Source organism: Lissotriton vulgaris, chromosome 1_1, assembly GCF_964263255.1.
Source record: "Lissotriton vulgaris chromosome 1_1, aLisVul1.2, whole genome shotgun sequence".
NCBI classification, from domain to species: Eukaryota; Metazoa; Chordata; class Amphibia; order Caudata; family Salamandridae; genus Lissotriton; species Lissotriton vulgaris.
In genome coordinates, this window is record NC_141685.1 from 952,510,067 (window position 1) to 952,533,742 (window position 23,676).

The 23,676-nt window shown below is 49.0% G+C and overlaps 1 protein-coding gene across 7 annotated transcripts in view; it reads right to left on the reverse strand.

Moving 5' to 3' along the window:
- Nucleotides 1-23,676, reverse strand: part of BAZ2A (bromodomain adjacent to zinc finger domain 2A) — a 1,275,716-nt gene that overhangs the window by 1,235,702 nt on the left and 16,338 nt on the right. For 4 of the 7 annotated variants that reach the window (XM_086959462.1, XM_086959400.1, XM_086959407.1 and 1 more), the window contains exon 2: nucleotides 9,161-9,260. The exons of the other annotated variants lie outside the window; for them this stretch is intronic. The gene's annotated coding sequence lies outside the window, so the exon portion shown is untranslated. The remainder of the gene's footprint in view (nucleotides 1-9,160; nucleotides 9,261-23,676) is intronic. 7 annotated transcript variants of the gene reach the window in all.

Here is a 23,676-nt window from a genome sequence, read left to right on the forward strand (position 1 = left end):
TAGCACCACCCCTTGGTGCCACCCACTTGCGTCACCTATCAGTGACGTTTCTAGCACACACGCCTAGTTTACGCCTCTTGATGATGTACTAGCACCACGTGTATACTGTTATCTTGTCTTCTCTCAGCTGTTACGCCTCTTACATTGAACATTATGATGTAAATCAAGTATATAAGCTATGTATTGTCAATAAACGACGGCGCGCTCATCTATCCCTTCTGACATCCTGTGTGGTGGTCAGAACATGATATCCTGATTCCTTTATGAGGAATAAAACCCTTAGAAACTCTTACACCACGGACTCTGTTTTCCTTCTTTCCGATTGAGTTATTATTGATTAAGTACTTACCTGCATAGAAATTAAGAGAGTAAATTAATTATTTACATCACTACTTCTAACTCCAGTGAGTCAATTTGCTCACTTGAAAATCATCATGTATAAATACTTTTATTAGTGAACAAACAACTGTGCATATCTATGGCAATCTTGCATCCATTTCAGTAGTAAAATGTAAACATGCAGTCACTAATAGAACACTTATTAGGTTCTCACAAAGCAAAGGAAGTGCAGCATAGTGAGGTAAAGTGATCCGACAAAGAAATACACAATGTGGTCAAGTGGGAAATGTCACGGTAGCATAGTGAGGTAAAGTGATCCGACAAAGAAATACACAATGTGGTCAAGTGGGAAATGTCACGGTGGAGGGGGGGGGGGAATATCCTTGATCCTCAGTTGGACAAGGCACTGGGTTAGAAGTAAATTTTATGAAATCAAATGAATACTTAGAAGTAAATTTGCCAGAGAAAATCATAAGACATTTTCTCAGACCCTAAAGAAAATGAGCAATACTATATCCTGAATTTCTCTATAACCAGATCTCCAACAATCTGCTGAGAACCTCCAAAGGTAAAATTAGAAGAATGGTTCAATATCAAGGTGAAACAAGCATCCAGGCTGGTTCTAAGATTCTGGGGCCATGGCAAGAAGGGAGTGTGCCAGGCCCCTGGAATTTGAATAAGAGAGGTTGGGGCTGTCGGGAGGGATAGAGGGATATGGTTGCAAATCTTTGGTGCATAAATGGAGAATGTATTTTGCCGTCTTTTTTTCGTTATTTGTACTTCTGAGCTCCTTACTGAAGGAGTTATGGCTGCGAGTGTGTGGACCGCCACTGGAGATTATGAGTTGGTCATCTAAGTAAGGTGGAATGGCAGTCATGTTATGTTATGTTATTAAAATGTATACAGCGCACAAATACCAAACGGTGTCTTGGCGCTAACAGTCCGGAAGCAAGCTAGTGCACTATATGACAGAATTGTAGATGTGCACCTGGCTTTGAAGGTGGTGGCGGGTTTGAGTTCAATCAGGGTGGAGTGATGTGGCCATATTCCTTCAGGCAAACGAGGCATGCTGTTACATTTAGGATGCACTTAACCCCTTCCATGCTCGTGACGGAACCATTCCGTCATGAGTCACGGTTGGGCTGTGCTGATGACGGAATGGTTCCGTCACGCCTGAGATTGGAATGTCCAACACAGGGCTGGAATTCCTGCCGCACGCAAGTGGTTAAAGGGGGACAGTGTGTATTAAAATTACAAGATGGGGGGGTGGGGCGTGGCTAAGATGGCGGCCGAGTAGGATGTGCCTGCTCGCCGCTCCGTCCTGCTCACCGGGTCTGGCCTGCATAGCGTTGTCCAGAGCGACCCCGTAGGCAGCTTCGGACCACACTGGGTCTAGATAGCGCCCCGGCACATCCAATTGAATTTTGGGGCAGCAAAGACCTTGCACGGCTGTAACCAGAGCCCGAACGTGTGGCGGCACCACCCGACGCGGCGCTGCGGGCGGAAACCGGCCTCCCGCGCACTGGAGCCGATTCTGTGGCGTAGGAGAGAGGAGAGGAGGAGCGCTCTCACTGACGAGGAGGCCAGATATCAAATGAACGTGCCCAGCAGAGGCGTGGATGGCGGCAGCGGCCTGAACCGCTAATCATCGGTCCACGAGTGGCAGAGGTGAGCCTCTGGGATGACGGAGTCCTCCTACTGGTGGGGAATTGAAGGCCAACACTGCAGTACGGACTGGTAGGTTTGTTGACTGATTTTTCCAAGGTCAGCCCAGGTCATTGCTTAGTGGTGCTGAGTAGAGATCCCTTTTGATGGCTGCTGCTAGGTCCCGAAAGGACCGGTCTGTCAGGGACCTACTACTCAAGGCCAGAACTGGGGGTATTGAGTCAATGATGCAACAGGGAAGTACAGCGGACCAGAGGACCTGGAGAGGCCAGTCATGCCCAGCGACCTGAAGTCCCTCTTTTCGGACTTTACAAGAGAATTCCATTCTATGAAGAAGGACTTCACAGCTGAAATCAGAGAGATGCGCAAGGATATCGACTCAGTGGTGGAGCGAGAGGACGATTTGGAGAACCAGACAGCTGCCAGGGACAAAGAAGTAACCCAACTCCAACAGGAGGTTCTCAGACTTAGAGATCAGCACCTGGCCCTTCAAGCCCACGCAGAAGATCTCGAGAACTGTTTCCGCCGCAACAATATAAGAATTCGGGCGGTGCCTCAGAGGGTCAAAGAACAGGACATCGAAGCATTCGTAACAGACTTATTCCGTCATATTCTGGGAGGCCCCCTGGACCTGGAGATCAAGCTGGACAGGACGCATCGCGTAGAGCTTAATAGGTCACCAAAGGCTGCCCCGTCTGTCATTTTGACGTGCGTCCATGATTTCAAGCTCAAAGAACGCATCTTTCAAGAAGCAGGGGCCAACCACCCCATCGAAATCTGCTCCTGCAAGCCCCTTCTCTTCCAAGATTTGGCAGCTTCTACGCTGCAGAAACACGTGAGATTCGCCCTGTCACCACATTTCTGCACTTTAAGGACGTCTCTTACTCCTGGGGACATCCTTTCCGGCTCATCTTTAAATGGGAAGGCCGGCTTAGTCAGATCCGTTCACTGGAGGAGGTGACCTCGCTTCTCCGTCTCCTGGAGGTGAGCTGCAACGGACCAGGGTCCTCTGCCTCTCTTGGTCGTCGAGCTGACAACAATCGATGGCAGCGAGTGGGAGCGTCACCGCTGGGCCTACGCCAGATGTTATCACCAAAGTACGCTCAGCAGCCCTCCAGTCATTATCAGAAGACTCGAATGCCGCAGACTGAGTCGTATGGATATAGGTGCCGATACTGGTGTTCTTCATGGGCCTTGCCAGATTACCTGGGCCTGTGGCAGGGGGAGGGTTCCTGCGATCAATCCCACGTCTCAGCAAGGGCAGACTGCCCGAGACACTTGTGGACTATGCACGTACATGTTTGTAATTCTTGGTTTGGGGTTTTTTGGGGCTTCTCCTCCTCCGAATTTTTGATCGGGGCTTGTTACTTGCTACACCACCACATCTGCTATTTCAAGGGGATCAGTGGTGCTTTTCTATAGCACACATGGGGTCCCCCTCTGATATCTTCGGACGTTAACGTTTTGTCTCCGAATGTGAAAGGGCTGAATAACCCCACCAAACGGCGAGCCCTCCTGTCTTATCTCGAGCGATCAGACGCTCACATATACCTACTTCATGAGACACATTTGCTACCCACTGATACACACCGGTTGAGGTCCAGGGCGTTCCCCCACCAGATGTTTTCCTCAGCTACCTCCAAGACTGCAGGGGTCGCTATTCTAGCATTCTCCATATTTCCTTGTCATACCAGCAGTAAGCAGGCTGAAATTAAAGGGAGGCTTCTGGCACAAGCCTTTACCTTGGACATACATATTAACGATAGCTACGGTGTATGTTCCGAATAATGGGCAAGAGACCTTTATTAAAACTACACTACAGGAGCTAGTTAGCCTCCTGGACAGAACAATACTTTTGGGGGGAGATTTTAATTTGGTGTTTGACAGAGACTTGGACCGCTCCGGACAGAGATGGGGACAGTCAGGGGCCTTCTCCAACACTGGGAGTCGGATGCTGGAGGCCGGACATCTAGAAGCTTCGCCAACCCAATACTAGAACGTACACATTTTATTCACACCCCCACAAAAAGTATACCAGAATTGACTATATCCTTACATCTGACCCTCTGACACGACAGGCACAGGGTGTAGAGATCCTCCCCTGCGCCTCCTCCGACCACTCTGCAATTCGACTCACTCTGACCCTGCCTCCACAGCGCACCATCCGCAGCTTCTGGTGCCTCCGCGATACCATTCTCCAGCATCCCTCAGTGGTGCAACAGATTCAGAAATGCATGACAGACTACTTGACCATTAATAATACACCAGACATTTCCATGACGACCCTATGGGAGGCGATGAAGGCGGTGGTACGGGGGGAACTTATTGGCATAGCGGCGGGCGAAATAGGGATAGACAGGAGAAAAGGGACCAGCTGATGGGTGAGGTCGCCGAGCTGGAACGTTTCCATCAAAGAACTGGGGCGCCCAGAATCTGGAAACTTCTCAAAGCCACCCACGCACAGCTCGTGGGGTTGGACGTTGATTGGGCTGAATAAGCAGCCCTCTGGCTTAAACATAATTTTTAATTGGGGGGGGATGGGGGCGATCGATGTGGGCGCCTTCAAGCGAAAATACTTAGAGGGCAAAGACAGGCACACAGGGTCGCTGAGATACGGGATTCCCGGGGAGGGGAGTGTGGAGACGACCAGGAGATCGTGGAGGCCTTTAGGCAATTCAACAAAACATTATATACGGCCCAAACCTTACCCGAGAATGAACCGGTCCATTATCTTCGGGACATGGCCACAGCCAAATTACTTCCCAACCAGGTAGATGAGCTATTCGGCTGAGGAGGTTGTCTCCACGATCTCCCGCCTGAAACTCAACAAGTCATCTGGCCCTGATGGGTTCAGATCTGTTCTTTATAAAAAGTTTTGCACAACACTGGCCCCGCTTTTGACGCGCGTTTTTAATTCAATAGGGTCGACCCTGACTTCTTCCTTTCAACCCTCCATGTTGGAAGCCTTAATCACAGTGATTCCTAAGCCAGGCAAGGACAAGCGCTTCTGTAGCTCCTACCGCCCCATATCCCTTCTTAATGTAGACCTAAAGCTCTTCACTGGAATTCTGGCTGCCAGACGCTCTCGCCACCTTCCCGGATTGATACACCCTGACCAGTCTGGTTTTGTCCGTGGACGCCAGTACTCCGATAATACCAAACGACTTTTTCATTTAGTAGACCGCTCACAACGCTTTCCAGCAGAGCGTATAGGCCTCTTGGTCGACACCGAAAAAGTGTTCGACAGTGTCCACTGGCCATATCGAAGGGAGATGCTGGTTCACTTTGGTTTACCAGATCGTTTTATCAATTGGATCTTCCAGAGCTACACGAACCCTGCAGCTATCATGCGGGTTAACAGTATGGCGTCAGCAGCCTTCTCTATTTGTAGGGGGACCAGACAGGGGTGCCTGCTGTCGCCACTTCTATTCGCTCTTTATATGGAGCCTTTGGCTCAAAGAGTCTGATGACCCTGCTATCAAAGGAGCGCGCTTCGGGGGCTCGGAGCATAAACTCTGTCTATATGCATACGATGTGGTGGCAACTTTGGAATGCCCTAGGGACTCCCTGCCAGCTTTTTTAGATGAACTAGACCGCTTTGCACTTGCCTCTGGCTTCCAGATCAACGTGCATAAGTCACAAGCCCTTAATCTGTCATTAGAACCAGAGATGCTGGAATACATCCAGCGCACTTTTCAGATCCAGTGGGCCCATGAATCTATCTCCTATTTGAGGTTGCGGGTGGCCCCTACTATTATCGCCGCAAGACAGTCTAACTACACAGCGCTTTTGAAGCAGGTCCGAGACTCCCTCCGGAAGTGGAGACCCCACTCCCTCTCTTGGCTGGGCCGGATAGAGGCGGTCAAAATGGTGTTATTGCCCCAGACACTTTACTTATTCCACACTCTCCTGCTGACACCACCGTCCGGGGTCATAGGGCTCTACAGAGGGATATTGAGCGTTTTGTTTGGCGAGATCAGCGGGCTCGGGTGCGCCATGAACTCGCCTACTGCGATCCGGTGGAGAGGGGACTGGGTGTCCCAGACCTACTGACTTACTGGCGGGTGGCTCAAATGAAGGCGCCGGTGGAGTGGGCACGCCCTGAATCTGAGAAACACTGGCTGTTCATGGACAGGTCCCTCGCCGGCCTGACATTATGGGGAGTTCCCTTCCTCTCGCGTACGGGGCGCCCTCGCAATCTCTTAAAGGTTATCCGACCAATACTGTTGGCATGGGATAAGACTGCAACCACTAGGGGGCTCAAGACATTCCTATCCCCTATAACACCTATCGCACAGAACCCAGACTTTACTCCTGGACTCGACCACAGGGACTTCCACCATTGGACAACTGAGGCTTGCCGCTCCATAGGCCACTTTTCAACCACTCGGGATTGCACCCTTTCATTGAGTTCCGCACTGAGCATGGAATTCCCGAGACGGAATGTTACGGATAGCTACAGATTAGACACTGGGTACTCCATAGGGAAGTAAGAGAGGGTGCGGAGAGGCTTCTCACTTCCTTTGAGAAATGGTTACTAACACGACAACAACGCACGACTGACATCGGACCTGTATAAATTCACCCGAGGCACCTCAGATACTGGGAAATCCCCGGGCAACTGCGTTGGGAGGGGGAGTTGAGTAGGGAACTTTCACAAAAGGAGTGGAAGGATATCCATCACCGGGCCCACCGCACCACACACAACGTAGCCTCTATTGAGACGGACACTAAACTGGCCACATATTGGTATTAAACTTCGGTGAGGCTTCACAGGGGTAATCCTTCACATGGCGCACTGTAGTGGCGGACCTGCAGTTCCCTAGGCACCCTTGCTCACCTACTTTGGGAATGCCCCGCCCTGGGGTCCTATTGGCAACAAGTCCTAGACGAGGTGGACTTACATTTAGATACCCAGATTCCCAGTTTACGTCCTTCTGGGCCTCCCAAACACCATCACTTTCCCTCTTAAATCCATCCAGGAGTGACAAACAGATGGCGCTGGCCTTGGGTGCGGCGGTCCAGAAGGTCCTGACGCACTGGGGTACTAAGATCGTCCCTACACGACTAGGGTGGCTCCACAGACTATGGACTATTTTAGGGATGGAGAAGATTTCCCTTTCCTTGACCAATCCAGGGGCTTCATTTCATGATTTGTGGGAGCCCTTCCTTGCACTGTTGACATCCGAATTTACGGAGCTCACCTGCCCAAAATACCTCAGACTCTTGAGACTTGCGGATCCTCCTTTTCCATCTGCTCCCACTGCGCCCCCTACTTAGCATATTCTGGGAGGTTTCCTTCAGGAGCACTGTTCCTTTCTTTGCTTTCTTGGGGTGTTTTATTTCCTTTTTATTCGAGGAGGGGGAGAGGGTGGAGTGTTGTTTTTCCTTTTTCTTTATTTGTTCACGCCTATTACATGCCATAGGCAAAACTGCTGGGTTGTACCCCGATGATTGTTGAGCACACTGGCTAGTTCGTTCTAGTCTTTTGCAAAATCAATAAAAGAAATTTAAACCAAAACATTACAAGATGGTTTTCCAGATATTAAGTCCAAGATCAGATGTGCAGCACAAAAACTTTTGAGCAAGATATGAAAGCAAACAAAACAGCTGAAAACAGGCATTGCTAAAGTCACTGTAATATTAAGCCTGGAGATCCAGTGAGAGAGATAATCTGAGTTCCGATAACCTTTTCCTTTGAAATATTTTAAAGCATAAGTTAGAGCGCAGTGTAAAAAAAAGGATGTATGACGTTACAACGCATGCTTTTACCACGCATGCTGTTACAACGCAGGTTTTACTACGCATACCATTACAACGCATTACACTTTGGGGTGCTGGATAGTGAGTAGTTTAATTTACTATTCCAACTCCTATCCCCGTGGACACTAGGGAAGGTGTTGGATAGTTAATTAAACTTATTCCTTATCCTAGAGCGCCCCCCAGTGTAATGCGTTGTAATGGTATGCGTAGTAAAACCTGCGTTGTAAAAGTACTGTGTGGTAAAAGTTGCGTAGTAAAGGATGTTCCCCGTAAAAAAAGCATAATTATTGAGAGTGTTCTCTGAAAGGGATTAGCATTCTTGGTATTTTGCATACCAAACGTACATTGTGAATGTGAAAATACCAGGACACAATGATATGTAGGTTAACAGGGTTCACTGGCAATTGCCTAAGCCATGACTACATGGCCTTCATCAACCTCCCCTGCAGCCTTTACTTTTAATACTAATTAGTAGCCTAAAAGATGGTTCAAGCGCACATTTCCTAATATAGATTAGCATGATATAGATTCAAATTAACAGTTTTGATAGATAAATATAAACAATTGGTAACCAGGTAGAAGGAACAGTGGGAGCTCTATGCTATGTGTGGAGATTGTATTTTTTCTACTATCAAATTAAATGGTGCTCAAAAGGAAAAGGGTTGGTTACCAAACAACCCTGAATATGTCCCTCTAAAGAGAGGGGACTAACTATCTCAAAAGAATAATCCGAGCACTCAGGTTATAATAAAGAGTCAATGTCCAATTCAACAATAAGTGATAAAAAGTCCACTTTAATCCAATTCCTCTGTTCGGGAGTAGTCCATAAATCTTCTCAAAAACGAGGCTAGTAAAGTTCCACACAGCCAATATAAATTCCCATCAATGGTAGGATTGTACAGCCAAATTACAATAGTGTAGCCAATAGTACGGTTCAGCCAACATGTGTTTCGTCGATAGGTAAGTAATGCCTCAACTTCTTCAGGGCTGTAAACATTTAAGTACAAAACATCAAAGCCTAGAATACACAACCAAAACTAGTAAAACACCTTCACCCACCACAGGTGTTCAGCTTCGGAATAAGGGAAAGAAAAGGGAGAAAAGAGTATACTACACCAATTGCACATCATTGTGATTCTTTATACAATATTACCAATAAATTAACAGTTTGAGTTAAACAAAGTAAATCCAATTAATAATTTTGATCCAAAGAAAGAAAATCGGCATAGGCAAAAAGGAGGGCAACAAGTTTGTGCATCCCTTAGAGTAATAATACAGAATAGGACCATAGTACCCAGCATGCAGAGATGTCTTTGCCATAGGTCCCAGACCTCATATATAAGAGAAACGTGAGAAAAAAAAAGAAAGACAGTACAAAGGAGTCCATAATAACCTGTTGTATCAGTAGGAATCTGCTCAGAGTGTTGATAATCTTTGTTTGGAAAAACGGCTCTGTATTGTCGGGATCATAGGCCATAATATGAATGAATTCCCTAAATAGAGAAAAAGAGAATATCTGAAGTCCAAATAAGTAACTGAAGAGTTATTCGTATGCTGCAGAAATAACGCACCACAAGATGTAAGCAATAGAGTAAAAAAGAGTATATGGTAAATATATGGTAATAGCAATTAAACTAGTAACCCCCGGAGTATTCAAGTCAGTAAATCGCAAATTCCATCTATCATTAAAACAGATAGAATAGAGAGTGCAAATACCAAATACGTGTTAACGGACAAGACCGCAGCCAAACCTTTCTAACGGTCCGTATACAGAGTGTTCATAAAGAGACCACATAAGCATGATAAACAAGCATTTGCAATGCAATAGGTCTCGCATTTACGCGAGTTTAAGCTATTGGCATTGTAAATGACAATGCCTTTTATTTATGTTTAAAAAACTAAAACAAAAATAAAAGGCATCGCCATTTTCAATGCCCACAGCTCAAACTCGCGTAAATGCGACACCTACTGCATTGTAAATGCTGGTTTTAATTATCCAGGAGCCAAATGGACAATGGAGCTGCCCTACACCCACTCGTTGCTTCCCCCTTATGTTGCGAGTCTGGCATACAGGGGAATACCTCCCTTGGTGTGGCGGGGTCAGTTGAAGAGAGTGGGCCGAGCAGTGAGGGTGCTGCTCTTGGTGAGACATTTATATAGAATCTGTACCCTAAGAGATGTCTTCTTCAATAAATCTACATCTTTTCATCTATGTGACCCGACTCAAGGTTACTAAGAAGGCGTTTTTCATTTACATTAGGACTCTCTCGAAGCATATTTTTAGTATACATACTTGGGTGCAGTGTACATTTAAACTATGTAAGGGGACAGGAGTTTGTGTGCGTACCCCTCTTTCACATGGTTGAACCCCCGAGAAGCAACACTTAGCTCTCATTCAGGTGACTTGTGTCTGCAGCTTGTCTGTGTCCCTGAGGTCAGGTGATACTGTCAGGACTATGAACATACATGATGCTGCTAGAGACACTATGCACAAGAGCCGATGGACGTGTGGCCCTTCCATGTGCAGCATGCACGACGTCTCTCCCGTGCCTGGGTCCCATGGAAGGAATCCTGATCAATAACCTGACATAGCAAGCTCTGCTCGGTGCTTCTCCACAGCTGTTGTGTAAATACAGAAATGAGAATACAACCACACCCCTAAGAAGGAGCCATGTGGTAGTAACAGGAAAGGAACAATATTTAGGGTCCGGCTGCAACCTTTGGGGTCCCAGGACAGTGAAATGCTACGTCATACTTTTTTTCCCTACCCTACGCGGTACAGTGCACATTTATTGGTTTAAACTCGCTCAAACGTTGTGCATGATTTAAAAATAAATACATATGTGTCTCACTTTGTTTTATACTTCCATATGCGTGATGCTTTCTAGGACTTCTTATGGTCTGTATACCATACAGAAGTGGCAAGGAGGTTTTTTTGTCTAAAACAATAAGAGGCGTCATTCAAAACTTAAGAATAACTGAAGACCCAAGCTTTTTAAACTGCAAAGAGAAAGCCACCCAGCCTTTAACAGAGCTAATTTCTCAAAAAGAGTGTCCTTCTACAACTATATGTATTTTCTAATTATTCAGAACGTGGAGGCATAGCAGAGTTTCTTAGCGCTATGACAAAAACTTAACTTGGTAAAAATGCAGCTGCTAAGAAGAAAGATCGCGGCTGCCATCGCAAGTTTTAAGATTCTTCCGCATTTTAGCAGGTGGAGTCCAGTCTTTACCGCTCTCGGAGAGAGAGACCCCAGTACTTAGAGGCACACAAGAGAGAAGCCCCGCCTCCTTGATAAACTAGTCTAGATGCAGAGGACTGCTCAGCGAGCTTAGAGCAAGGGGCGCAGCCCGAGATGAACCAGTTAAAGTTTCTACTGAGGTGCCAGGAGTCGTCTGAGACCTGCCCTTCTGAGCAGAGGGAACCGCTTCTCAGAAAGCTCCTTTCCATGGATGATGACTCTGCGAGGCCATACTTCGGATGGGTCTTTCTTCCCAGAGCTTCATCCATTTATGAATCCCCCCCAGGATCGAAAATAGTTCCCCGCTTAAAGGGCGAGGACACTGTAAATAATCCTAGCTAGGCTGCCCGGTTTTAGGTTTAAACCTATAATAACTGATAAAACACCACCGAAAGAGAAATAGCCCTCACCAGTGAAAACATATAAACACTGAAAAAACACCTGCACAACCACAAACTAATTGCCATTCAAAGAGAGAAAATGGAGAGTGAAAGAGTATTTATTCTTCTTCTTGAAGGGGCCAATTCAATGTAACTTTGTTATACAAGCTAGCAGCAAGAAAGACTGAGATAACATTATTCTGCTTGAGTTTTGTTGTTTAGGGATACCACAAAAATATTGTTTCTTCTTCCATTTTCTTTTTCCAGTTTTGTAGTCTTTGGTCTAAAGATACAGAGTTTCGAAGCATGTTTTACATCTTGTTTAATTATTTTATAAAATGTAGTGAATCAGGAAATATCAAAATCATGTTTGATATTTTGGCTGCGTTTGATTCTTTCACTGGTAGGAAAAATGACTGGAAATGTTTCCCAATACGTGTCATCACATTTACCCACAGAGAATGGGTAAAAACCCTTAATAAATCAGCCCCCAGTTTCTAGTGAGTCAGTATTGATAGTAGGTGAATTGCCAACACCTCAGGCTTCAAACATTCAATGCAAGGTATAATGAGAAAAATATATGTCAAAAGAGTGCTATCACCAAGCATCTGGGATAGTGGTGAAAACATGACACCAGACTTTTGAAAAACATGGAATGCAGTGTCACTTGGAATGTTCTGTAAAAAGGTTCTGTCCAAGTTCAACAAAGATTGGAATGATATTGTTTGTATGTGCAGTGATTCAGCTATGTATATGAAAATGTTGTCTGATGACCTGTCAAAATCGATACCCGAGTTGAAATTCTTTCCTGTAAGAGATCCTTGCCACTTGTTAAATCGTATGTTGCAAGCATCTTTACAATATTTAAAGTTAATAAAAATGCTATTGATTTCTAGGCCATTCTGTGGCACTGTTTTGATATCCACAGGAACTAAAATGCAAATATTTCTCCTTTTGTGCTTTGTGTGGCATCAAATAAAGCGGCATCCCAACTGTGTCACTTAGATGATGGTTCTCAGTCCAAGGGGCGATGAATGTTATATTATACATGTGGCGACCATTTACAGAATTTGTGCTGAGTGATGATGGCAAAGGCAAGTAATGTGAGGATCTTTGGTCGCATATTGATAGTGATGTGAAACAAAGTACACTCTACAGCATTCTTAGATTTTTGCAGGAAAACAAATGCTGTAGTGGACATAATAAAAAAACTAGAGTCTGAAAACACCCTTGTCTGCCAAGTGTTCAGCATAATTGGTATAGATGTAAAACATCTCCTGGAGAGTAGCCTGGGCAACACCTTTAGTGACTCTGGCACTGCAACATGTTCCATGTTAGAGTGCTTGCAATGTATGAGAAATGGCTTGCAATGATGCATAGAAATGTCCCTTCACCAATATGGCATTTGAAGTTAATGAAACCTCACTGTGGTACTCTGTACAAGTTCTAGATCCCTTCCGTAAATGGGGATTTCCTCCGTAGTTTCAAAAGTGCTGCTTCATTTTTGACCGATTCAATAACTCTGAGGGTCTAAGCGCCCAGTTCAGTGCAAACGTGCAGAACCTACCATGAAAATTGCAATCTTCAAGTGGACCAGTATTGGCATGGAAAGGTATGTCAATGGCCAGAGTGAACACATTGTGTACTGGCTGCTTTGGTGCAGTCTCAAGTGCCAATGTTGAGAGGGCCTTTTCACAGAAAAAAGTTTACATGGGAAGGAAAGAGTGAACGCACATGACCAAAGGTTCACTGAAGAAGTATTGTATGGTGTACTATTATAAGTTAAATTTGCTAAAATGTATTTGGACCTCATATACACCATATATACACTGTCTATATACCATGTGCTATCAGTGCATAAAGCAAGCAATAATAAAAGCAATACATTCCATAAACAGCAGAAAAACACTGTTTCTGTTGTTTTTAATGGTGTAAAAATGTGTAACCACTGATAACCACTGTTTTTTGAAGATATTGAAATCACCTGAAAACACTGAAAAAACCCCACCAGAATTTGCCAAAAATAGAAACTGAAAACAGGAAAGCCTAATCATAGCGTAATTCAATTTCAGGGAGGAGGCCCTGATTGCCCACAAGAAACAAGTGATGGCATTGAAGACAAGCCTGGGAGTTGTGTGTGCACGCGCGACGCGGACGTCAAAGTGGGAGTGATCGCGATCTCGGGCTGGAAGGTTGTCCGCGAGCGATGCACTTAATGAGCCATGATGGAAGCGCGTAACCGAAAGCTCTAGGCCACAGTGGTAGCACTTTCTGAAGCTCTTACTAAAAGTCTCGCCAGAGGAGCACATGCGCTGGCTCAGGCGATAAATAAAAAGACAGCCACATCGTACAGTAGTCCAAAAATGAGCAAAAACGAAACTTACAGGTTAACGGAAAAGGTAGAGCAGGACAGTAATCCTCGCATGCGCAAGGCATGGACCATGAGCGCCATCTTGCAATTGATATCAATTTCCAAAATTCTGAGTCACATGCAGTAATTGCAAAAACTAACTCGGAAGCCATCTTGCAGTTATACTAATTCATATCGTACAATGAGTGAATGTCACAAGTGTATGGAAAAAAAGAAAGCATAATATTATTATAGATCCATATCTACTATTAAACGTCAAAAAAAGAAAGAATAATTTTAGAACGCAACAGTGCACACATTAACTCCTAGGGTCACTTGTAATGACCAAAAACGCCATTGAGGCGGCCCCTACGTAAACAAAAGAATGACTAATAACAGAACCACTAAAACGAGTTAGTGCATCAAAACTTTGTACCAGGCACAAACACATATGGGTCATCTCGTTAGTACATATCATACTAATTAGTTGGTTAGATCTATAATGGTTCAGCACCCTCGAAAAACCTGTATTTGTATACGAGTTCAGCAAAAAAAGAAAAAAACATTGCACAAGCAATCAACACATAAAGTCCATATTCTTTACAATACACAATATTCTTTATTCATTTCCTTCCTTTAGGAAGTAACTTAAAACTGTAGGCTCCAGTTTTAAGTTGCTTACTAAAGGAAGGAAATGAATAAAGAATTCTATGTCAGGACCCGAGGCTCCGTTTATGCTATATCTTTCTTCACTTTATTCTATTCATTTCTCCACAGAAGCGAAATCAACACATAAACACTTTCTTTTTATCCATGGAACACATCCAATTGGAGGAAAAAAGCAAAATTCAAATAAGCTTGAACGGACTAGAACACCATGAGTCCATCATGTAACACCAGTCCATAGTCCTTCCTTAGTGTCAGTACATCCTAGATAGGTCCTTCACCCTGGTTGTCCCTCCTCTTTCTTCGCTGCTCCGCTGCAACAGATAAGTCACCGTTTTTAGGTCTCGCTATTCGATGCGCATGCGCATCGAGCTTGCGAGGATATAGGGTTTTAACCAGAGTTAAACTAACTGGGCGATTTGGTGCTGTGCCCGTGGCTTTTAGGTCAATGCGCTTGCACAGCACCAAATCGCCAGCCATCTGTTCCCCAGCTTGGATCTCCTGGCTTCTCCTCCCCTAATTATCCGCACATCAAAGGCTGCTCCCGCCCGCTGCTTCACACTTCAAACGAATGCTACCGAGAGCATTTCCCGCCCGGCCGCTTTTAATTTCATTTCGCAAGCAGTTCCCCCTCCTCCCTCTCCTGACTTTCTCCTGCCTGCCACACCAATCCAACCTGAGGCGCTGCTGCTCCAGTCCCTGTATTACTCCCACTCATCTATGATTAGGAATAAAAGACTGTCGGTTAAAAACAGTTTCAAGATAAAAATGGTTTCCCATTACTTTTGCAGAATGTTCTGCATTTCCTTAACCGCCTCCAACTCTCCGACTTTCACATGCACATACCACTTTGCTGATACTGACCGAGACATGCGCTTTATAAGCAGGAAATAGAATTCTACAGGAAACAATACTACCGAAGACCATTCGAGGGTGTGAGCTCAATGCCACCGAAGAGTACGTACAATTATTATACTTAAAGTTCAGTCAACTACCCTTGATGCACGGACAACCTTTGAAGAAAGTGAAAAGCATGTACCCTCACCCTCACCCTCACTCACCCTCAACCCCACTCACCCTCAACCCCTCACTCACCCTCACCCTCAACCCCTCACCCTCCTCAACCCCTCACCCTCCTCAACCCCTCACCCTCACTCACCCTCACCCTCCCTCACCCTCACTCACCCTCACTCACCCTCACTCACCCTCAACCCCTCACCCTCACTCACCCTCACTCACCCTCAACCCCTCACTCACCCTCACTCACCCTCAACCTCACCCACCCTCACCCTCACCCACCCTCAACCCCTCACCCTCACTCACCCTCAACCCCTCACCCTCAACCCCTCACTCACCCTCACTCTCACTCACCCTCAACCCCTCACCCTCACCCTCACTCACCCTCACTCACCCTCGCCCTCACTCACCCTCAACCCCTCACCCCCACTCACCCTCACCCACCCTCACTCACCCTCACTCACCCTCACTCCCTCACCCTCACTCACCCTCAACCCCTCACCCTCAACCCCTCACCCTCAACCCCTCACCCTCACTCACCCTCAACCCCTCACCCTCACCCTCACTCACCCTCAACCCCTCACCCTCACTCACCCTCAACCCCTCACTCACCCTCACCCTCAACCCCTCACCCTCACTCACCCTCACCCTCACTCACCCTCACTCACCCTCAACCCCTCACTCACCCTCACCCTCACTCACCCTCAACCCCTCACCCTCACTCACCCTCACCCTCACTCACACTCACCCTCACTCAACCCCTCACCCTCACTCACCCTCAACCCCTCACCCTCACTCACCCTCAACCCCTCACCCTCACCCCCTCACCCTCGCACCCTCACCCTCACTCACCCTCACTCACCCTCAACCCCTCACCCTCACTCACCCTCAACCCCTCACCCTCACTCACCCTCACCCTCAACCCCTCCCCCTCAAACCCTCACTCACCCTCAACCCCTCACCCTCAACCTCTCACCCTCACCCTCAAGCCCTCACCCTCCCTCACCCTCAACCCCTCACCCTCACTCACCCTCACTCACCCTCAACCCCTCACCCACCCTCAACCCCTCACTCACCCTCACCCCCTCACCCTCACTCACTCTCACCCTCACCCTCACTCACCCTCAACCCCTCACCCTCACTCACTCTCAACCCCTCACCCTCACTCACCCTCAACCCCTCACCCTCAACCCCTCACTCACCCTCAACCCCTCACCCTCACTCACCCTCAACCCCTCACCCTCACTCACCCTCAACCCCTCACCCTCACTCACCCACCCTCAACCCCTCACCCTCAACCCCTCACCCTCACTCACCCTCACTCACCCACCCTCAACCCCTCACCCTCAACCCCTCACCCTCAACCCCTCACCCTCAACCCCTCACCCTCACCCTCAACCCCTCACCCTCACTCACCCTCAACCCCTCACCCTCACTCACCCTCACCCACCCTCACCCACCCTCACCCTCACTCACCCTCACTCACCCTCACTCACCCTCACCCTCACTCACCCTCACCCTCACTCACCCTCACTCACCCTCAACCCCTCACTCACCCTCACCCTCACTCACCCTCACCCTCACTCACCCTCACCCTCAACCCCTCACCCTCACTCACCCTCACTCTCACTCATCCTCACTCAACCCCTCACCCTAACTCACCCTCACCCTCACTCACCCTCAACCCCTCACCCTCACTCACCCTCACCCTCACTCACCCTCAACCCCTCACCCTCACCCCCTCACCCTCACCCCCTCACCCTCACTCACCCTCACCCTCACCCTCACTCACCCTCACCCTCACTCACCCTCACCCTCACCCACCCTCAACCCCTCATCCTCACTCACCCTCACTCACCCTCACTTACCCTCAACCCCTCACCCTCAACCCCTCACCCTCACCCACCCTCAACCCCTCACCCTCACTCACCCTGACCCTCACTCACCCTCAACCCCTCACCCTCAACCCCTCGCCCTCACTCGCCCTCACTCGCCCTCACTCGCCCTCACTCGCCCTCACTCGCCCTCACCCTCAACCCCTCACCCTCACCCACCCTCAACCCCTCACCCTCACTCACCCTGACCCTCACTCACCCTCAACCCCTCAACCTCAACCCCTCACCCTCACTCGCCCTCACTCGCCCTCACTCGCCCTCACCCGCCCTCACCCTCACCCTCAACCCCTCACCCTCACTCACCCTCAACCCCTCACCCTCACCCACCCTCAACCCCTCACCCTCAACCCCTCACTCACCCTCACTCTCACTCACCCTCAACCCCTCAGCCTCACCCTCACTCACCCTCACCCTCACTCACCCTCACTCACCCTCAACCCCTCAGCCTCACCCTCAACCCCTCACCCTCACTCACCCTCAACCCCTCACCCTCACTCACCCTCAACCCCTCACCCTCAACCCCTCACTCACCCTCAACCCCTCACCCTCGACCCCTCACCCTCAACCCCTCACCCTCACTCACCCTCAACCCCTCACCGTCACTCACCCTCACTCACCCTCAACCCCTCACCCTCACTCACCCTCAACCCCTCACCCTCAACCCCTCACCCTCAACCCCTCACAACACATATTGTGTTACAATAGGTGTCACATTTGCGAAAGATAAAACTATTGGCATTGTAAATAACAAAGCTATTAATTCGCTATTTTCTAAACAAGCACATAAATAAAAAATGTGTCCTTTACAATACCAATAGCTCAAACTTTCCTAATGCGAGACCTATTGCATTGCTGTGCTTCTCTCCCCTGCTGCACTCTCCTGCTCTCTAGAGATGTGGCCTAACGACCAGAGCTGCCATCTAAGTCACGTAAATACAAAACATGTTGCATTCCAAATGCTATAGGTGTCACATTCGCGAAAGTTATAACTATTGGCATTGTAAATGACAAAGCCATCAATTTAGCAATTTTAAAAACCAACAAATAAATAAAATATGTCATTTACAAGACCAATAACTCCAACTTTTCTAATGCGAGACCTATTGCATTTCCAATGCTTGTTGTTCTGGTGCTTTCTCTGCTATCTATTTGCTTATTGTTGACTGTGTACCTCATTAGATTTGTTGGCGGTTCTCTGCCTCGCCTTGTTGGGGACTCTGTTGATATTGTGCTTTATTCAGCAGGTTCCCTGCCGCGGGAGCGCTCTGCTCTTCTCACGGCTATCCCTGATGGTGCCGTCCCCAATTGTGCCTGCTAGTGGGAGCTCCCGGGTCTCGTTGGTCTCTGCAGCGTGTCTCCTCAGTGCAGGAGAGACGCGTCGTGAAACACACACCCGGAGAGCCTTGTTCCCCTGCTGCCATACCGTGACGCCCCCGGCGGGGTCCGTATTCCCGCTAAATTAAAACTAAACGCCCCGGCAGGGGTCTGTATTACGGCAACGCCACGCAAATCGCCTGCGGGCAGGAACATTGTCCTGTGAGCTCAAAGAGCCTTTAGCGCGCCGGGTGGCGGTTATTGTCCTGTCAGGCTCTGCCTGAGGACGCTCGGGCCTAGACAGCCTATATGTCGGGGGTTCACCCCGCTCCTCACACATTTACAGCCTTTCAGACTGCCCGTGCTAGTAAGGGATTAACACCCTGTGCCCCAATTGCAGCGTTTAGGGCGAGGAGAGCCCTTTGCGTACAGGCAAACCTGGTTATTGGTGGCTCTAGCTCAGGGTTTTCTGACAGACTCCCTGAGATAAAGGGGCGATACCTCAGACTTTGGGCTGAGCTGTAGAGTGTGTCCTACTGTTTTGGGAAAATAGTCAGTATGGGTGCAGATGAGTACTATGAGGAGCAACAGTACCTACCCTTAGACGATCGGTTCTTTCGGGCTGTTGATGACTCAATTTTCAAATGTGTTAATGATGTGGTGGCTACCATGGAGGAGCGTCTCACGAACCGCATCATAGCGGAATGCGCCAAGTTGGCCCATGCCTGCTTAGATTTCACTGGTTCTGTACCTACCTTGCCCCAGTGGGAGGGTCCCCCACTACCTAAGAAGGGACGTGTGGAGGAGGGTCCGGGGGGAGTCCCAGGGGGTGGATTAGGATGCTTTTGACCGCCTCAGGGACGCCTTTGTCGCTAAGTCGTCCAACCCTCCCCCTGTGCCTTCTCCGGTCCAGACTCCCGCGGAATCTGTTGGGCCAGACTCGCCATACCTAAATGGGGGCTCCACAGCGGACTCGGACGACGAGGAGGAGGGGTCTTGGCGACCGTCCAGTTCGGCGGCCGACTTGCCACAGGACTCCTCAGGCATGCTTAACCCGGACGACATAGTCCACCCGATGGCAGCTGCCTGGGGACAAGGTGGCCAAGTTTGTGGCGGATCGCCTCCGCAAGCTCTTGTAGAAGGAAGCAAGGGGTTGTTTGCGGGCAGAGTGCCCTCGCCCCACCTTGGAAGGGAAGGTGGCCTGCACACAGGAGCTTGACTCCAAGATGGCCACCTTCCTGGTCAAGTGTATGAAGGACCCCCGCAAGCGTATAGATCACTCCTGGCGATCCTGCCAGGATAAGCTTCTTGACGCGGTGGGGCCCATGATGGAAATTTTGGATATTGCGGAGGAGGCGAAGGTGTCTGGCTCCGTCATATCCTGGGACGTTCTCTCGAATTGGGCACAGCAGGCAATTATCTTCTTAGGTAACTCCAACTGTGCCCTCTCGAAAGAACGGAGAGGCTCGCTCATTAAGCTGGACCCCAAGTTAGGCGACCTGGCATCTTCGGAGGCCGGGGCGGTTGCGCAGGGGGGCCTCTTCGGAGATCCCTTTGTGAAGGAGCGGAGCAAGTCTGTGGCCACCTTCACGCGTTTGGTCAAGGCCCAGTCCAACATCAAAAGGGTCTTCCAGAACCGTTTTTCCAACTGGGCCAGTCGTGGCAGGGGGCGCGCGACCGACCGTGGCCAGCAATCCAATCCCGGTAGGGGACAAGGCTCGGGGCGGGGTTAGTACAGCACTTCCGCCAATTATACCAACTTTTATCCGACCATGGGACAAAAATTCTGTGGCCGTGGAGGATACCGGAACAACGCAGGCGGACCTGCAACCAGCGGTAGGTCCGATTCCTCACTCTCAAGTCTGTTTAGGCGGTCAGCTAGCGTCATTTCAGGAGGCATAGCGAGCAGTCACGACCGATGCCTGGGTCTTGCAAACAATCAAGGGTTTCCAGATAGAGTTTTACGATTTGCCCCGCCAAAAGGGTCTTCCTCGTCCTATCTTGTTCTCAGAGGCAGACGCCCGTCTGGTCGACGAGGAAGTTTTGGAGCTTCTGCGCAAAGGGGCCATCTGTCCGTCGGTTTCGCATCCCTGGGGTTTTTGAGCAATGTCTTCCTTGTGGAAAAGACAGACTGGGTGGCATCCGGTCATCAACCTGAAAGAGTTCAATGGATGGTTGGTGTACCGGCACTTCAAAATGGAGGGTATTCATCTCCTCCGGGATGTTCTTCTGCCGGGCAACTGGATGGCGAGACTAGATCTCAAGGATGCGCATTTGGTAGTACCGATCCATCCGCCTCATCGAAGTTTCTTGCTGTTCCAAAAGAGGCAGCAGATTTAAGAGTTCACCGCCTTTCCGTTAGGACTGTCCTCGGCACCCTGGTGCTTCACAAAGGTCCTCCATCTGGCAGTGGAATTCCTGCGGTGCCAGGGGGTTCAGATGAACGTCTATTTGGACGACATCCTTCTGATGGCTCAGTCTCCTCAGACGTTGTCCGGTCAGGTGCGACAGACTGTTTCCCTTTTGAAGAGTCTGGGGTTTGTTATCAACGGGGACAAGTCAGTTCTCTCCCCGACGCAGTCCATCGTTTTCCTGGGCTTTGTGGTGGACTCAGTCCACGCGTCCTGAGCCTTCCCTCTCGCAAGATGGCCAAGATCCGGCATCTGCTACGTCAGACCATATCAAAAACTCACATTTCCCTCCGCCAGATTGCCCAAGTGGTAGGACTGCTGTCATCATCCATCCAGGCAATCTTCCCAGGGCCCCTGCACTATCGTGCGTTGCAGCGCTTGAAAGCGCACCATCTCGGAAGAGAATTGTTCTACGACCAGCTGATTTCCCTGTCCGCCAAGGTCAAGGAGGAGATGTCGTGCTGGCTAGCCCATATGGATGCCTGGAACAGAAGGGCCATCTTTGGGGCGTCCACCGACATAGTCATAGAGTCGGATGCCAGCATGTCAGGCTGGGGGGCCCGCTGCGGCGATTTCTCTACTGGAGGCACTTGGTCGTTAAGACGAGTAGGAACTCCACATCAATTGCCTGGAGCTGTTGGCAGGCTCTTTCACGGTCCGGTGCTGGACCAGGGACAGGGTTTGCTCGTGCGTCCTGTTGAAGATGGACAATGTCTCCGCGGTGCATTACATCAACCACCTGGGGGCTCCCAGTCCCAAGCCCTGGTGAACTTGGCGAAGGAGTTCTGGGGGGTTTGCTCGGCCCATCACGTTTCGGTGATGGCAGAGTACTTGCCGGGTCAGGCTAACCAGGTCGCAGATTGGCACTCCCGACATTTGAAGGACCTCAGTAAATGGAAGCTGGATGTTCAGGTCTTTCAGTGGTTGTCCGACCTTGGTGTCCTTTCTCAGTAGACCTATTTGCGGCACGCTTGGATCACCAACTCCGAAGTTCTACAGTTGGAGACCTGATCCGCTGGCACAGGCGACGGACGTTTTTCTGCAGGAGTGGAGTCGGGAGAGAGGTTACACGTTTCCACCGTTCGCCATGATTGTCCGCCTGGCGGCTCAGGTCCGCCGCCAGATGGCGGAGGTGGTGTTGGTTACACCAATCTGGAGGTACCAAGTGGGGTTTCCAGTTCTTCTGGAACTTTCTTGGGATTCTCCAATCCCACTCCCCCCGTTTACTACTCTTCTTCGGAATCCGGAAGGAGAACAACATCACCTGGTTTCTCAGGGCTCTCTTCTTCTCATGGCATGGCGCCTTTCCGGCGGCGTTGGTCGCTCCCCGGCCTATCGGGATCGGCTGAATCTTTTATAAAAGGCATGGGCCGCCAGCACCTCAAAGCGTTATTGGTCCGCCTAGACGAAATGGCTACGTTGGTGTCTTCGGCGGGACATGGATCTCGTGGTCGCAGGAATCGTTCCCATCTTGAACTTCTTGGCTGAGTTGACAACAGCCGGTCGGGCATACCGAACCATCAACACTATGCGTTCCGCTATTTCTGCAGGTCATGAGCTGATTGATGGAATCCGGTGGGAGAACATCTTTTTGTGTGCCGACTCTTGAGGGGTATTCGTTTGTCATTGCCCCCGGAACAGAGGTACTCAGTCTTGTGGGATGTTAATGTGGTTCTCAATCTGTTCTTGTCCTGGCAACCCAACAGGTACCTCTCCCTGAAAGAGCTGTCAGCTAAGCTGGCCATGTTGTTATGTTTGGTTTCTTGCCGCAGAGTGTTGGATGTGCGTGCGCTTGACGTTTCGGCACAAGTTTTTTTCCCGGATGGCATGACCTTTACGATTGGTCGACGTACAAAGTCTGCTTCTAGAACAATTTCCTATCCGGTCTTTGCGGAAATGCCCAAGCTCTGTGTGGTGCAGTGTCTCAAGGCCTACGAGGACTTAACCTTAGATCTTCGCCCTCCGGGCGAACGGCAGCTCCTGATTGCTTTAAAGAAACCACACAAAGCAGTCTCTTCCCCCACTATCGCAAGGTGGGTGCGCTGGGTCATGCAGGAGGCGGGTATTGACACAAAAAAGTTTGGAACTCATTCAGCCAGTGGCGAGTAAGCTTTGAACTAGCATAATCGGAGCCTCCGGTCCCGACATAGAATCGAAATTTGCCTAGCTATGTAATGGTAAGTTTCAATTCTATAAAGGACACGGAGGAGAGGATTATCCCTCCCGCTGCACTGTGGTGCGAACCCACCTGTACGGCGGTTAGTAAAAACTTTTCCTTTACGTCTGTATAATTGGTATATGAATGCTTGCCTACGTGCATTTCTTTTTGATTGATGGAGGCTATGTTTCTCAGGAACTTTACTCCATAGTCCAGCGCTGCAAGGTCTAAGGAGTATTGGCCACTCCTGGGTCTTGCAGTGCTAGATCATGGCTGCAAGATTCATGGGGCAGGACCAGTGGTGCAATGGGCCCAGATGCAAGTAAAGCTAACAGGACCGTCCACTTGGTGGTGAGTAAAGCATAGCCATTATTTGGATGAACTGTGTTCCTAATATCCCAGAGCCCTAGTGCCACTGCACCTGCTGCACTATTAACTGAACACCCCTTCGAGGGGCCTCACCCCGTGGGCCATGG